At 43.6% G+C, this 17,083-nt stretch overlaps 1 protein-coding gene across 1 annotated transcript in view; it reads right to left on the reverse strand.

Annotated features, from left to right (window-relative positions):
* Nucleotides 1–17,083, reverse strand: part of LOC137436088 (CUB and sushi domain-containing protein 3-like) — a 1,358,203-nt gene that overhangs the window by 213,229 nt on the left and 1,127,891 nt on the right. The window lies entirely within an intron of this gene.

A 17,083-nucleotide genomic window follows, 5' to 3' on the forward strand; every position in this document is an offset into this window, starting at 1 on the left:
TATATATATATATATACCAGCTTGACTCGCCTCACCACGCGTCGTTATAGAGGAACGCGCTATTTTAGCTGAGGCTAATGACTGCACCTGAGTTGCTGTGTTGTCATGATTCACACCAATCATAATACAAACAATTATTTTGCACAAACTTATTTGTTGTGTTTGTGATATTACATTTTTATAGGCAATTTAGGTTGAAAAAATATATAAAATTCAAGAAAGAACCCCATAGCACATACATACGGGAGGGGTAGGTGCAGATTGGAAGTTTGGGACGATTACACCTCACCACCATGTAATTCAAAACACCTCACCACCAAGTAATTCAAAACACCTCACCACCAAGTAATTCAAAACACCTCACCACCAAGTAATTCAAAACACCTCACCACCAAGTAATTCAAAACACCTCACCACCAAGTAATTCAAAACACCTCACCACCAAGTAATTCAAAACACCTCACCACCACGTAATTAAATACACTTCATCACCACATAATTCAAAACACCTCACCACCACAAAATTAAAAACACCTCACCACCACTAAATTCAAAACACCTCACCACCAAGTAATTAAAAACCTCACCACCATGTATTTCAAAATACCTCACCACCACGTAATTCAAAACACCTCACCACCACGTAATTCAAAACACCTCACCACCACAAAATTCAAAACACATCACCACCACGTAATTCAAAACACCTCACCACCATGTAATTAAAAACACTTCATCATCACATAATTCAAAACACCTCACCACCACGTAACTAAAAACACCTCACCACCACAAAATTAAAAACACCTCACCACCAAGTAATTAAAAACACTTCATCATCACATAATTCAAAACACCTCACCACCACGTAACTAAAAACACCTCACCACCACAAAATTAAAAACACCTCACCACCAAGTAATTAAAAACACTTCATCATCACATAATTCAAAACACCTCACCACCACGTAACTAAAAACACCTCACCACCACAAAATTAAAAACACCTCACCACCATGTAATTAAAAACACTTCATCATCACATAATTCAAAACACCTCACCACCACATAACTAAAAACACCTCACCACCACAAAATTAAAAACACCTCACCACCAAGTAATTAAAAACACCTCACCACCACGAAATTCAAAACACCTCACCACCACGAAATTCAAAACACCTCACCACCACGAAATTCAAAACACCTGACCACCACGAAATGAAAAACACCTCACCACCAAGTAATTAAAAACACCTCACCACCACGAAATTCAAAACACCTCACCACCACGAAATTCAAAACACCTGACCACCACGAAATGAAAAACACCTCACCACCACGAAATTAAAAACACCTCACCACCACAAAATTCAAAACACCTCACCACCAAGTAATTAAAAACACCTCACCACCACGTAATTTAAAACACTTCACCACCACGGAAACAAATGTTTGAGGGAGTAGTTCAGTGACAACACACTGAACTCAAGTGACCACAAAAAAGAGCCCCAGACCATCACGCTTCCTCCTCCATGTTTGACAGTTGGTGTCACACACTGAGGACCCATTCTTTCGCCTACTCGACGGCGTACAAAAACCCTGCGTGATGAACCAAAGATTTCAAATTTTAATTCATAGGTCCATAAGACCTTCTTCCAGTCTACATTAGTGCACTGGCGTTGCTTCGTGGCCCAGGCAAGCCTCTTTTTCTTATTTTGCCATCTTAGCAATGGCTTTCTTACTGCCACTCAACCTGTCAAACCTGTAGCTCGAAGTCTTCTCTTCACAGTTGAAACTGGGACTTGCATACTTCGACCAGTGTTAAGCTGTGCTTGAAGCTGTTGTCCTCTGAGCCGCCTATCACGCAAGCTGTTGACTCTCAGAAACTTGTCTTCTGATTCTGTTGTGGCTTTGGGTCTGCCAGACCTCTTCCTTTCAGAGTTTCCTCCAGTTTCCAATATACTACTTCCTGCAGTGCAATATTGTCCAAATAATGCTTCAGAGGGTGTAATAACAGTCTGTTCCAATACTGCTTTTATGCAGACTGTGGGTTTGTAATCAAGTAATCAGAAGAGGTTGGGACACCTGTCGGAAATGTTTGCATCAACTTTCAAGGCTTAATTTACTTACATTGCATTGCTGCAGAACAGCTGTAAGTTTTTGACCCATTACTTGTTACTTGAAGAAGGCCTTTTTTACAATATAACTGGGCAATTTACATTATTTTCCCGTTTTTGCTAAACTAAACTCTTTTTTTAACCTCGAGCAGTTTACTGCTTACCTTTGTACCATTTCAGGTTATTCACTGGACATTAAACTGCATAAATTTCAATAAAAACTGGAAAATTGAGATGTTCTAAAACTTTTGACCGGTAGTGTATATACTGTATGTGTGTATGTATGTATGTATGTATGTATGTATGTGTGTATATATGTATATATATACGGATGGTGCAGAGGTAGAGGTAGCACAATTAGCTTTGACATCGGGCTCGATAGTTTGGGATTTGTGCTTTGAACCTAAAGTTGTTCCGTCCCTCTGATGTATTTTAACATTAGTTGTAGATGTTACAGATTCCACAGTGTTGCTTGCGACAAATAGACTAGTTATCACCGGCAGCCTGAGCAAATCACAAATTCCTGTCCAAGTCACGTTCAGTCGAAATTCAGGCTTGGCCATCCGGTTCCAGATCCTCATTGAGTTTTCAATGATCATTAACTTTGTTTTTCCCTTGGAGATCGAGCAACGTTGTGCGGTTCCTTATTTTGCGAGGTGGCGATTCACGAGAGATGAATTTGGAACCGAAAGAGCAAACGTAGATGACACGAAAGTGTGTCGTGAAGGAGGCATTTGCATTGCATGGGGGGGAAAAAATTATATGGCCTTAAACATTCAATTCCATCCTGATTTTCTAAATCTATTATAATTGAACATAATTTTAATTTTCAATTTCCAAAAAACATCTCCATGTACATTCTATTTGCAAGATGTTCATCAAGTTTGAGTTCAAAAGGCCAGAAGACATACGCTTGCCCTCATACATAACATCAATTCACAGTTTTCTTATTCTGTGTTTAAAATGCCTTAAATGCTTAATAAAACTTGATAAAATGTCTTAATAAAATGGCTTAATAAAAAACACCATGTTAAAAATATTTTGTTAATCTGCCTTGCATTGGCAGTTTGAATGTTATAAATGCATTGGGTGAAAGGGATGTAATGAAGTTTTCAAGTGTCCTGTGTATTCTTAGGACTTGGCAAAGCTGCAAATATAATGGCCTAAAAGGGCTTTGTCCACACCTGAATGTACTGCTGCTTTTACAGGTTTGTTTGGATTGAAGCTTTCCTTTATCATTTTAAAATAAAACAACGTAACAAAATTCGAGAGTTATATAATGATGCGTAACCAGACTCAGTGGTGTAATGATTCCATTGTCCGCTCTGAGTCTTGGAGGTTGAAACCCCGTCCGAGTGATACCAAAGACTTTTAAAATGGTATGTGCTGCTTCCTTGCTTGACCTTCAGCATTTAAAAAGGATAGACCAAGGACAAACAACCAAGTATAACCCTTGCCAAGAAACTGCATCAAAAACACCAACACTCTGCAAAGAGTAGGGCACATCAAATAAAATTAACAATGATGCAATGCCTGGACTTGTCAGCGACACTATTATATCAATGATTGCAGAGCATATTACAGGCTTAACGCCACATCAAAGGTCTCCAAGATGAAGTGTACATTGCTTGTTGTCCCACCCATCCCCACCACCTTGCTCTCTTTGGACAACGATTGGGGACGCCTCTTCGTGGTGGTTGTACCCCCCAATGCAGTCTAGGGCAAAATCTTCCCCATTCTTCACTGCTGCTCAGATTCATCCAGGCAGCGTGGTCATGGTAAGAGTGCCGATCGGAGGGATGCGATGGACCGGCCCTTTCCCTCTGTTGTCTGTCTGTATCTCTTTCTCTTTCTCTTTCTCTCTCTCTCTCTCTCTCTCTCTCTCTCTCTCTCTCTCTCTCTCTCTCTCTCGCCCCCTGATGGACATTGGTGAGTTGGGCGTGGGTGTGGAATCATGGCGGCTGTGCGTGTTGAGCTGTGAGTTCTCTGTCATCTTGATTGTTTTCCTATCCCCCATATCGCTCCCTTGTGTCCTTGTTTATGCTTGTAAAGTTTCCTTGTAAAGTTTTATGCTGGCCTCCATTTTGCCGTGTTTTCCTAGTCCAGGCAGCAGTGCTTCGCTGCTCTAAACGTTTCTTGGACTTCGTCCATTAGTTTTGGTTTTACCTCCACTTGCCGGTGTTGCTTGTGGTTGGTATCGTTTTGTTGATTTCTCACTTTTTTATTTATTTAATTTACGTTCGCTATGGCAAATGATTGTTTGAGGAATAGTATGTACGAGTCACTCATTCGCAAGCATGGGCTGGTGTGCGACCCTCCGAGTGAGGTAAAGATGGAGCAAGTGCTTCTAGCAATCGGAAAGATCGTCGGCTCACATAATATCCGTGCAGCCTCTCGAACGAACAAGAAGGTTGTTGTGTTTGTATCGGAGGTGCACATGGTGACCTCCGTTGTGGAGCAAGGCCTTCTCATAGAGCCCGACCTGTTTCTCGTGGTTTCTCCATTAGATACACCTGTGGTGAAAGTTAATGTATCTAATATCCCTCTTTTTGTTAAGGGTGAGGACTTGTGAGCTCAATTGAGCTAGCTCGGTACGATCGTATGAAAATTGAAAATGGTGCCGATACACTCGGCGAGGAGTGAATTTCGTCAAGTGATGACTTTTAAAAGGGTCGTTTACATGATATTGCCCGAAAATGAGCAAAAGCTAAATGTCGTTTTGCATGCAAAGATGAATGGCCATACTTATAGAATGTATGCCTCCACTGACGTCATGACGTGCTATGGGTGTGGAGCTCATGGACACGTAAAGAGTTCCTGTCCCGGTTTGGTGGGATCATTAGAAAGAGGAAGAAGTTGTTTTTTGGGTTTGTTGATCTGGAGAAAGCATTCGATAGGGTTCCACGCAAAGTATTGACATGGGCATTGAGGAAGTTAGGAGTGGAGGAATGGTTGATCAGAGTAGTGATGGCAATGTACAAAAGAGCGCGCACAGCTGTAAGGACGAAGGACGGGAACAGTGGTGAGTTTGAGGTGAAGGTGGGAGTGCATCAGGGGTCGGTACTAAGTCCACTACTATTTGTAGCTGTGATGGAGGTGCTGGCTCAGAACGTAAAGGAGGGTTTACCGTGGGAGTTGTTGTATGCAGATGATCTGGTGTTGATTGCAGAAAGTATGGATGGACTGAAGGAAAAGATGAACAAGTGGAAGGAATGTATGGAGACAAAAGGTCTGAAGGTGAATATCGGAAAGACAAAGGTGATGGCAAGTGGTAAAGCATGTGGTGAGGTGGAAAGAACTGGGAAGTGGCCGTGTGCTGTGTGCAGGAAGGGTGTCGGAGTGAACTCCATTCAATGTACAATGTGTGCTGAGTGGGTTCATCAAAAATGTAGTGGTCTGAGAGGGTCATTTACCAGTGTGGCAGCTACTTTCAAATGTAAGGTGTGCACAGAGGGAGCTGCAGATGGAGGAAATGTTGAGTTGGATCTTGGAGACGGCGTGAAGCTGGAAGGTGTGAAAACATTTTGCTACCTAGGAGACATGCTGAATGGAGAAGGTGGATCAGACTCGGCAACGGTTGCTCGAGTGAGATGTGCATGGAAGAAGTTTCGGGAACTGAGTGGCGTGCTGATGAGGAGGAGAGTGTCGCTGAAGCTGAAGGGAAAGGTGTATGCTGCATGTGTGAGAAGTGTTATGATTTATGGGAGCGAGACATGGGTAATGAACGTAGAGCAGCAACGAAGGCTGGAAATGCGAATGGTTCGATGGATGTGCGGAGTATCGTTGAGAGAGAGGAAGACAAATGATGAATTGCGAAAGATGATGGGAATATTGCCTGTGATTGATGCTGTGAAGAGGAACAGGTTGAGATGGTTTGGTCATGTATTGAGGAAGGATGAAAGTGACTGGTTGAGGAGAGTGATGGAAGTTAATGTAGAAGGAAGTAGAGGACGGGGAAGACCGAGAAAGACTTGGCTAAAGATGGTGGAAGAAGAAATGCGGGCAAGGGGGTTAACAAGGGGAGATGCAGAAAATAGGGCAAAATGGAGAAGATTGTCATGGGGACCGCAAGGCTAACCCCCGCTCTAGCAGGGAAAATGGCCTTAAAATGCATGTTGTATTAGAAAGTCGAGACCAGGTGATTGCAGATTCTCCTCCCTCCCCACTTAATGGGGCGGATGATGTTGTGGACTCCTCCCCACGACCTAATGGTGATCGGGAAACAGTTGACCCCTCCCCCTCACCTACTGGGATACGTGGAATGGTAGACCCCTCCCTACGACCTATGGGTGAGCGGGAAACAGTAGACCACTCCTCCCTACCGGCTGGTGTGACAAAAGTGGTTGATCCATCTCCCTCCACTGTACAGGACTGCACGGATGACAACATGAAAGGGTTGGTAACAGTGCCTCGTAAAAAAGGACATAAACGTTCATGTCCCGTCCTGAAGGATGCAAGGACAGTACAAAGTAAGGTACTGGTTGTGTCAAATGTGTTGTCGAGCTTGCAAGATGGAGCTTGTGTAGAGAATCCCTGTTTGGGTTTGCAAACTGAACCGGCACTGGGTTTAAATCTGAGCAATTCGTTTGCACCACTTGCCGAACTGTTTGAGGGTTCTGAGTGTGATGTAGACATCGATAATCCTCGTGCATCTCAGGAGGACACAAGTGGTGACATTGATAACCCTGATATCGTAAATGACATTAATGTAATGGTCACAGAGGTGGGCGAAGGGATGGCTGGGTGTAATGACAAAACAGATAAGTCGGACAGCCCCTCAGAGGAAACCTGTAAGCCTACACTTTTCGAACAAAATAAAAGGGATAATAAGGAAGCTGCATGTGACGATGAGCAGCTAAACAGAAGTGAAAACAATATCCATGTTTCTGATCCTGGGGAGATTTGTGCCTCAGAAATAAGTTTGCATCAGGAAGAGAATGACAGAGATGATGCGGTTGATTTTGATGAACCCTCCTCAACCCCCATCAGGTAGTGGTTTTTGTGCCCAAGAGGATGAGGATGGGGACACTGTAGTTACAGAAGATGAAATTGTAAAATTCCGAGATGAAACATTCAGGAAAAGGTATGTTAGAATTCAGGATTATTTCCCAAACCTATATGCTTTTCTAAAAACTACTAGAAACATGATTCGTGAACCCCAGCAAGTTAGGATCTCAGAACCTTAATTTCAGCGGTTGATGAAGTGTGCCAAGAAGGTAGGAAAAGAACTCCAAGAGTAGGGAAATCAATAAAAAATAAATGAAGGTAACGTCTCTCAACAAAAATGGAGGCTACGGCTGTATGCGGCGTCTAGAGGTGTTACAACTGTTTAAGAAAGAAAAGATTGATATTTTCATGTTACAAGAGACACACATCAACGAATCTTGTGAAGACGAGAGGCGCAGAATGTTTAAACGGTGCCACTTTTTCTCCAGTGTGGTTGAAGAAGCTAAAGCGGGGGTGGCAATAATCTTGCATCCTCGTCTCCAACCATCTGAGATTCATGAAAGAGAGATTTGTAAGGGTTTCTTGATGGTGGTGGATTTTATTAGCAGAAATCAAAAGGTTAGCATTATTAATGTGTATTGCCCCAGTGAAAGTGCTGAAAGGGCTCAATTTCTTCCTAAGTTATTTAAGCACTGTTGATTTGACAAATTTAATTTGAAATGGGGGGGGGTGGGGGGGGGGCTATAACTGCACACTCAACCCTCGACTGGACAGGAACACTCCTGAGGCACATCCACCCAGTGCAAGGTCCTTGGCACAACTTGTGAAAAGATATACACTTGGAGATGTATGGCGATTGCAAAATCCAAACACCCGTCAATATACATGGGTGTGCTGTTCAAAAAAACCAGTTAAGCATGGGTCGACTGGACAGATTGTACGTGAATCAAGGAATGGTGAATCTGGTTAAGAGAACATGTGCAACTCCATCTGGCTTTTCTGATCACCATATGATTGTAATGGAATGTATGTTACCCTATCATTGCTGTAAGAGTGTACACTGGACTTTCAATGTGAAATTGTTGCAAGATGAACATTTTAAAAACGTCTTCCGACTGGTATGGGAAGGATTCGAAAAGAAAAAGTGTTCCTATGTTAATATGCGACAGTGGTGGGACTGTACCAAGTCATAAATTCGGATTTTCTGCCAACAATATTGCTCGTATGCCACCAGTAATACGTCTGGTTTGATACGTGCTCTAAAAGCAGATGTACTTAAATATGAACAAGAAGCTGGAACATCTTGGGGAAGTGACCAATATCAGCAGCTGATGGAAAAAAAGACCCTGCTGGCCAAACTGGTCAAAGAGCGTGCGGCTGGAGCAATGATTCACCTGCGGATGAGCAGAATACACCTTGAGACTCCAAACAAAGATTTATTCAAAATGCAGAAGGCCGCCAACACATTCAGAGTCTACGCTCTTCCGACAGTGTTCTGACTTGCCAGAGTGACATTAAACACTCACTGCAAGAGTTTTACTCAAACCTGTTTACTCCAAGAACTGTTGATAAAACGACGGCAAATGAGAGGATTGAACTTATCCAATCTCTTTCTGAAGAGCAGCAATTTCAACTGGAATGTGACATTTCCCTTGAGGAGCTCACTACAGCAGTAAAACAACTCGAAGATGGCAAGGCCCCCGGAATTGACGGACTTGCAATTGCAATTGACGGACTATTGCATTTTACAAAGTTTTTAGTGATGTTCTGGGTCATGCTGTAATTGAGACTTTTCATGAGAGCCCAGATCAGGGGGAATTGCCCCTGATCTGCAGAAGAGCTGTCTTATGTCTCCTTCCCAAGAAAGGGGATTTGCAGCAGATTACAAACTGGCGGCCTGTGTCATTGTTAAATACTGACTATAAGATGGTGTCAAAGGTGCTTGCAATGCATCTTAAAAAGGTCATCTCTTTCTTAGTTGGGAATGACCAAACGTATTGCATACCTGAACCATCCATGTATGACTATTTTTTTGGTTAGAGACTTGATTACTATCGGTCAAACTGTGTCTCATGGTTTTGGGTTATTACTCCTTGATCAGGAGAAAGCTTTTGACAGTGTGGATCACTCATTTTTGTTTGCAGTTCTTACTAAAGCAGGATTTGGAGAAAAATTCATTTCTTGCATAAAACTTTTATACAACAATGTATCATGCCTGCTAAAAGTAAATACCAGTCTGTGTCATCCTTTCCCCTTTCAGAGTGGCACCCGTCAGGGCTGTCCACTGTCAGGCATGCTGCACACACTGTCCATCGAACCTTTACATGCTCTCCATCATACCACTTTATCTGGTTTGTCCTTGTCAAGCAATTCCAAAATTGTTACTTCAGCAATTGCAGACGACCTGTGTGTTGTGGTTAAAAACCAGGAAGATGTTTTTGAGCTATCCCGTTATCTTGCCAAATTTGAACTTGCTTCATCAGAAAGAGTAAATTGGAACAAGAGCGTCGCTCCTTGTCTGTACACAGATACCCTATCTGTGTCACAGTCTTCACACACGGTTCCCCCAACTCTTCCAGGAGGAATGTTATGTAAAACGGATGGGTTTAAATACTTAGGCATCCATTTGGGAACTACAAGCTATTTCAGAAGAACTGTGATAGTTTTCTCGATAACATTAAGCAGAAACTATCAAAGTGGAAAGGGATGCTCCATATCTTGTCACTTAAGGCACGGGTAACGATAATAAACAACCTGGTGCTTCCAATCGTATGGCATAAGATCATAGCACTCCAGCCTCCTTAAGCTCTGATCACCAACATTCAGAGGGGTCTAGTTGACTTTTTCTGGGGAGGCCACCACTGACTTAAGCCAGATGTGTTGTGCAGACCACGTAATTCAGGTGGCCAAAATCTGGTGCACATCCCTAGTCGAATAATGGCTTTTCGGCTAATGACAATAAAACATCTACTATACAGCGAAGTTGTGCCCTGGCGTCCTCTCACGAATTCCTTGCTCAGACAAGTAGGTGGAATGGACTATGACCTGGAACTTTTCCTTATGGACTTCAAGCAGGTCGATAGAGCTCGGCTCCCTGCATTTCATCGGTCTCTCCTGAACGCCTAGCAAGCTCGAGGAGTGCAGCGGTTGGAGATCTCTTACGATGCCAGGAAGTTTGTGCATGAGCTATTGTTCCAAATTCATTATTCGCTGAAATATCTACCAGCCGAGCTTTTATGCAATTTTTTTTTTACGAACAATGGGATTAATAAAGTACGAGATCTCATGGAGCTATCCTTGAAGCGATGGCTGTCTGCCAGCGCTGTTTCTGGAAAAATTGGCTTGCGTTCAATTAGAATAGTGAGCAGGGTCATAAAGATTGTAACCCAGACTTTTTTGATTTAAATATTGGGTGGAATGGGGTAAATGAAGAAGTAGATTTTCGTTTAACCTTTCCTGAACTCTCAGCCACTGCCCAAGAACAACACGGTGTGTTTTCTTCAAACAGCGAAGAATCCCATGTGTTCCACATCATGGGGAATAGAGTGACGTACAAAATTTGTCTAGAAGTGGGCTTACCGGGCTGTACGGCACCCTTAAGAAACCAGTGGAAAGAGCTTTTACCTGCTGGAGCTTTTCTCACTCCAAATTGGGATGCAATGTATAGGTGTCCTAATGTCGGACGTACAGGAGACCTAAATTGGAGACTGGTCCATCAAGCCCTGGCCACACAGGTGTTAGTCCAGAAGTTTAACCCTGCTGTGTCTAATTTATGTCCCTTTTGTGGTAGTGTAGAACATTTGTATCGTGCGTTTATTGAGTGCAAGAGATTGTCATGTCTGTTTCTGTATCTGAGCCAAATATTTTGGAAATTTTAAATTGTTTTTTTCTGTTACAATCTTTGTTTACAATGCATGCAATACTCGGAAAAAATCTGTGATCTTGCTTTTGAATTGTTTGCTTGGAATTGCTCAGCTTGCAATTTATAAAATCAGAAAAGCCAGATTAGGTCGTGGAAAAAAATGAAAATGCACTTTTTTGTTTTATAGGGATGGTGTCAGCACGTATAAAGCTCGAACATGCTTATCATGTAAACATGGGGATCCTTCTTGTGTTTGAAGAGATATGGGGCATGGGGGGGGGGGGGGGGGGGGGGGGAGGTGTTTTGAGCAAATGCATTGGAAATGACGTTGTGATTTATATGTAAAGTGGAGTTGTCTCTCTCTCTTTCTCCCTCTCCCTCTCCCTCTCTCTGTCGTGGCCCTGACTTTGTGAAGGCATGGTACACCATCCATCCTGAATGTGGGGAACCTCGGGGTCGCTCCTGCAATATCGATCGGCTGTCTCCGTGCTTTGGGCTTGTTCAAAATAACTGTCCAGGGCTATACAACAACAACAACTGCTCTATTTGATCAGATTTGCTTATGATTGGATTTAGGATTAAATAAAGAATCATTCCAATGATTACATCATGGTGCATGTGGCTAAGTTCAATTTTACAATTCCAAGTTTTCTAAAATGATTGCAGCGTTCAAGGTTGTTTTATTTTTTGCAAAGCATTGTTGACAATGATGCCATGTTTCCTCTTTTTCAGGCACATATAATAAGTAACACTGAATCGTTTGAGCATTGCAACTTCAGCTGTGACATCTGCACGTGGAAGGAACACAGCAGGAAAACAAAATGAGGAGGTGATGGACATGCTGCTTGGAAAACCTGACGCAATAATCCTGTGCCGAGTGACATCTTGGAAAGATGGAAAATAAATGAAATTTTGATATGGAATCATGTTATTGTGTGGTGTGCGTTCTTCATTCATGCAACTGACAGAATGTGGAGTTAAAGGAAACAAATTGGAGTGAGAAGTTGAGTTGTTTAAAGTGCAATAAGTAATGTAAAGCAAAATTATGGAAGTGTGATATATGATGGAAGGACAGGGGGAGAAATAAAATCTCCAAAATAATGTCTGATGGAATGGATCAATTTGATGCATTTACCATATCATCTATGTTCATATCATATCAATATCATATCATATTTGAGTACCAGTTCACTGGTAATTCCCTGTTTGTCATTAAAGGCGGCAAAAAGGGTTGGCGTCAGGAAGGGCATCCGGCCGTAAAACATTGCTTCAAAAAGGGGACCGAAAAACAACAACAACCACGGTCCCGAAAAAGGCCAACCCCCGCTTGCGGGGAAAAAATGGCCTCTAAAGGTGGTTTTTTTACCATATCATCTATATATTATCTTGATACTAGCAGAGTACCCGCCCGACGGGTGATCTTGTTTGAAGCATGCAACACGTTGTTCTGACACAAATTTATTTGGGCGGTGTGTAGGCAAGAAGAAGAAGGAAGTTGAGGAAGCGATAAAAGCAATGAAGAGTGGAAAAGCGGGAGGGCCGACGGGAGTTGTGGGAGATATGTTGAAGGCAGCGGGAAATTGCGGTGTGAAGAGAATGACAGAGATCTGCAATCTGGTGGTGAAAGAAGGCCGCATTCCAGTGGGTTGGGAACTGAGTACCCTCATCCCTCTATACAAGGGGAAAGGTGACCCTCTGGAGTGTGGCTCGTATCGAGCGATAAACTTATTGGAGCATGGAATGAAGGTATTGGAAAGGGTGTTGGAGAGGAGGATAAGGAAGAAGGTGAAGATTGACGAAATGCAGTTTGGATTTAAGCCAGGAAGAAGAATGACAGACGTGCTTTTTATTGTGAGGCAGTTGCAGGAGAAGTATATGGAGAAGAGGAAGAAGTTGTTTCTTGGGTTTGTTGATCTAGAGAAAGCATTCGATAGGGTTCCACGTGAAGTAGTGGCATGGGCATTAAGGAAGTTAGGAGTGGAGGAATGTTTGATCAGAGTAGTGATGGCAATGTACAAAAGAGCGCGCACAGCTGTAAGGACGAAGGACGGGAACAGTGGTGAGTTTGAGGTGAAGGTGGGAGTGCATCAGGGGTCGGTACTAAGTCCACTACTATTTGTAGCTGTGATGGAGGTGCTGGCTCGGAACGTAAAGGAGGGTTTACCGTGGGAGTTGTTGTATGCAGACGATCTGGTGTTGATTGCGGAAAGTATGGATGGACTGAAGGAGAAGATGAACAACTGGAAGGAATGTATGGAGATAAAAGGTCTGAAGGTGAATATCGGAAAAACGAATGTGATGGCAAGTGGTAAAGCATGTGGTGAGGTGGAAAGAACTGGGAAGTGGCCATGTGCTGTGTGCAGGAAGGGTGTCGGAGTGAATTCCATTCAATGTACAATGTGCGCTGAGTGGGTTCATCAAAAATGTAGTGGTTTGAGAGGGTCATTAACCAGTGCGGCAGCTACATTCAAGTGTAAGGTGTGCACAGAGGGAGCTTCAGATGGAGGAAATGTTGAGTTGGATCTTAGAGAGATGGCGTGAAGCTGGAAGGTGTGAAAACATTTTGTTGCCTAGGAGACATGCTGAATGGAGAAGGTGGATCAGCCTCGGCAACGGTTGCTGGAGTGAGATGTGCATGGAATAGGTTTTGGGAACTGAGTGGCGTGCTGACGAGGAGGGGAGTGTCGTTGAAGCTGAAGGGAAAGGTGTATGCTGCATGTGTGAGAAGTGTTGTGATTTATGGGAGCGAGACATGGGTAATGAACGTAGAGCAGCAACGAAGGCTGGAAAGGGTGGAAATGCGAATGGTTCGGTGGATGTGTGGAGTATCGTTGAGAGAGAGGAAGACAAACGATGAATTGCGAAAGATGATGGAAATAGAGCCTGTGATGGATGCTGTGAAGAGAAACAGTTTGAGATGGTTTGGTCATGTGTTGAGGAAGGATGAAAGTGACTGGTTGAGAAGAGTGATGGAAATGAATGTAGAAGGAAGTAGAGGATGGGGAAGACCGAGAAAGACTTGGCTAAAGATGGTCGAAGAAGAAATGCAGGCAAGGGGGTTAACAAGGAGAGATGCAGAAAATAGGGCAAAATGGAGAAGATTGTCATGGGGACCGCAAGGCTAACCCCCGCTCTTGCAGGGAGAATGGCCTTAAAATGCCTGTTGTTGTTTGTTGTTCCCTTCCTCACCCCCAAGACCACCGGCAAAGATAGAAACACCCTTATACACTAATTTGTGTCAAGCTGATCCTATGTAGCAAGTTTGGATGTAATCGGGTCCGAACTGTAGGAGGAGCAGTATGACAAACACACAAACAAGCAAACACCGATCCGTGAAAAATAGTAAGAGTAATGAAGCAGACGTGGATGTCACCTAAACTGAAAAATTTACATTTAATAGTAATTGGGCCTACATAAAGGTTCCAAACCCGCTTCTACCTTTAGTTCAAATCCCAATACTGGCCTTTAGTAGCCACCCAAGGCCAGCAGAGGAGCACCTAATTTAGCCTTACACACTTCAACAAAAACACCGGAACGAGCTCCGATAAACTGAGAAGGGCACTCCTGCCCAGAGGGCTGGGGTGCCCGCTGGTACATATAATCGGCTAATGCTGTCAGCCTCTCTGTCTGCCCCAAACACAGAAACGCTCCCTGGGGAGAAAAAAAAATGAAGTAAAAATTGCTTCAAATTAATCCAAACCATTGGATTGGTTTGGATTGGAAAACATTTGGAAACCATTTGGAAACCATTGGATGGAAACCATTGGATTAATGGAAACCATTGGATGGAAACCATTGGTTTGGAAACCATTGGATTAATCCAAACCAAACCATCCAAACCATTGGATACAGACCAATCAGCCTTCTCCCAATTATCAGCAAAGTCATGGAATCCATCATTGCTTCAGATATGAAATCTTTCCTCTTCTCCAATGGCTTGATCTCTGATCATCAATTTGGTTTCAGACCTGGACACTCCACTCTGGACATGCTGCTTCTGCTTTCTCAACAATGGATGGAGGTCCTCAATGCCAAACAGGAAATTAGAGCTGTCTCCCTTGACATATCACGTGCCTTCGATACGGTCTGGCACCCCGCTCTGCTCACCAAATTCTCCTCCTTTGGTATCCATGGAAATCTCCACGCATGGCTGGCGGGCTTCCTCTCTAGTCGTAGTCAACGTGTGGCCCTGAATGGGTTTCTCTCATCTCCTCTTCCTGTTCAGGCTGGAGTTCCCCAAGGCAGTGTTCTGGGCCCTGTGCTTTTTCTGGTCTTCATCAATGATCTCTCTGACTCTCTTGAAAATCCTCTCTATCTCTTTGCTGATGACTCTACTCTCTGTCGCTCCATTCCTCATCCCTCAGATCCGCAGTCTGCAGCCTCCTCACTCTCTGCAGACCTGGACAAAATCACAGACTGGGCAAACAAGTGGAACATGTCTTTCAATCCTGACAAATCTCACACTCTTACGATGTCTCTCCGAAAAGACCGACTGGACAACCCTCCCATCCACTTTCTGAATAATCCTCTCCAAGAAGTTCTGTCACTCAAGCTTTTGGGTCTCACTATCTGCCATGATCTTTCCTGGGAAAACCACATTTCAAATCTGGCCTCCAAAGCCAGTCGCCGACTGGGCATCCTCCGTCGTGCGAAGTCCTTCCTTGGCACACCTGAGCTCCTCACCACATACAAGGCTTTCATCCGCAGCTCAATGGAATACTGCTCTCCCCTCTGGGCTGGTGCTCCTGCCTCACACCTAGCTCGTCTTCACGCTGTTGAAACCAAAGCGTTCAGAATCATTGGAATCTCCCGCGATGAAGCTAACTCCAAGGGCCTTTCACTCACTCACCGCAGGCAGGTTGGTGGTCTTTCCGTCTTCTACCGACTCCTCTCTGGCCTTGCTCCCCCAGCTCTCTCTGGGCTCTGTCCCCCAAGTATTCCTGCAGGTCGCACAAGATCTGCCTGCAACCCTCTTATGGTTAAACTGCCAAAATCAAGACTCTCTGCTCACCTTCACTCCTTCATTCCTCTTTTCTCCCGCCTCTGGAACAAACCCCTTCACTCTCTTCAATCCCACTCCACCCTCCAGGTCTTTAAAACAGCTGTTCACCACCATCTCTTATCTTTCCCCATCCAAAACCTTGATCTTTTCTACCCCCGCTAATTTCACCCCAAATCCACTTTTTTGAAATACCAACTTCTGTCCTGGAAGTCCTTGGTGTCCTTGTGTTTTATACTCCTCCCACCCCCCCCCCCTTCCCACGCCTCCTCCCCCCAAGCCCTCTCCCTCCCACACATCGCCCTGCCCACAAATGTTATGTTTGTGTGCTTCCCCTTCTCTCCCCATCTTGTCTTCCGCTCCCTCTTTTTATATATCTTGTTTGTCTGGTTGATTTGTTTGTGAAATAAATGTTAGCTCTTTCACGAGCCTCGATTCAGTATACAAAAAAAAAAAAACCAAGGGAAAATTAATTCTGAGAATTGTTTTTTAAAATATCTGGGCAGTGTATACTGTATAGGCAACAGACTGCTGGCTCGATCACTCCTGTAAATATTTTTTTTCTTTGCTGTTCAGAAATATATATATATATAACCTCCAGTTTTTGAGCTCTTTCAAACGGAACAAGAATAAAAGGCTTCCTTTTTATATTGTGATATATTTGCCATGACTTTTTGCTCGTGATACAATAATCTTCAAGTCTGATTGAGATTATCAAGAATGAACTAGTACACCCGCCTGTCCGTGATTCTCATTTAATAGGTTCCCTTAATCGAAACATATAGAAGACTCATCAAAAGGCTTAGTCAGAACAGAAGCTTTTCAACAATAGTTTGAGGTATCCAGGTGGGCATAATCGATGAATATTCGGGGCATGCAGGATGACGGTCGGACAAGATGGTGCAGAGTTGGGGCACTTATTCTTCAGCTGTCTAGCCTGGATTAGTATCTCGACCATTCTACAAACTGTCGAATTGGTGCTACGTTGGCAGTGTTGCATCACAAAGTGTGCTGTCCCTCGTTTGGACATCAAGCTGGGTGTCTCGTGCGCTACCATTAGTTAGTGGGTGTGAAATATCCCACGGCGTCCTTCGTGGAAAGTAGAGAAGTTATCACGAGCATCCTGAACAAGTCACAAATTCCCCCAAAATCAGC

Source organism: Myxine glutinosa, chromosome 11, assembly GCF_964187855.1.
Source record: "Myxine glutinosa chromosome 11, kmMyxGlut1.1, whole genome shotgun sequence".
Taxonomy (NCBI): domain Eukaryota; kingdom Metazoa; phylum Chordata; class Myxini; order Myxiniformes; family Myxinidae; genus Myxine; species Myxine glutinosa.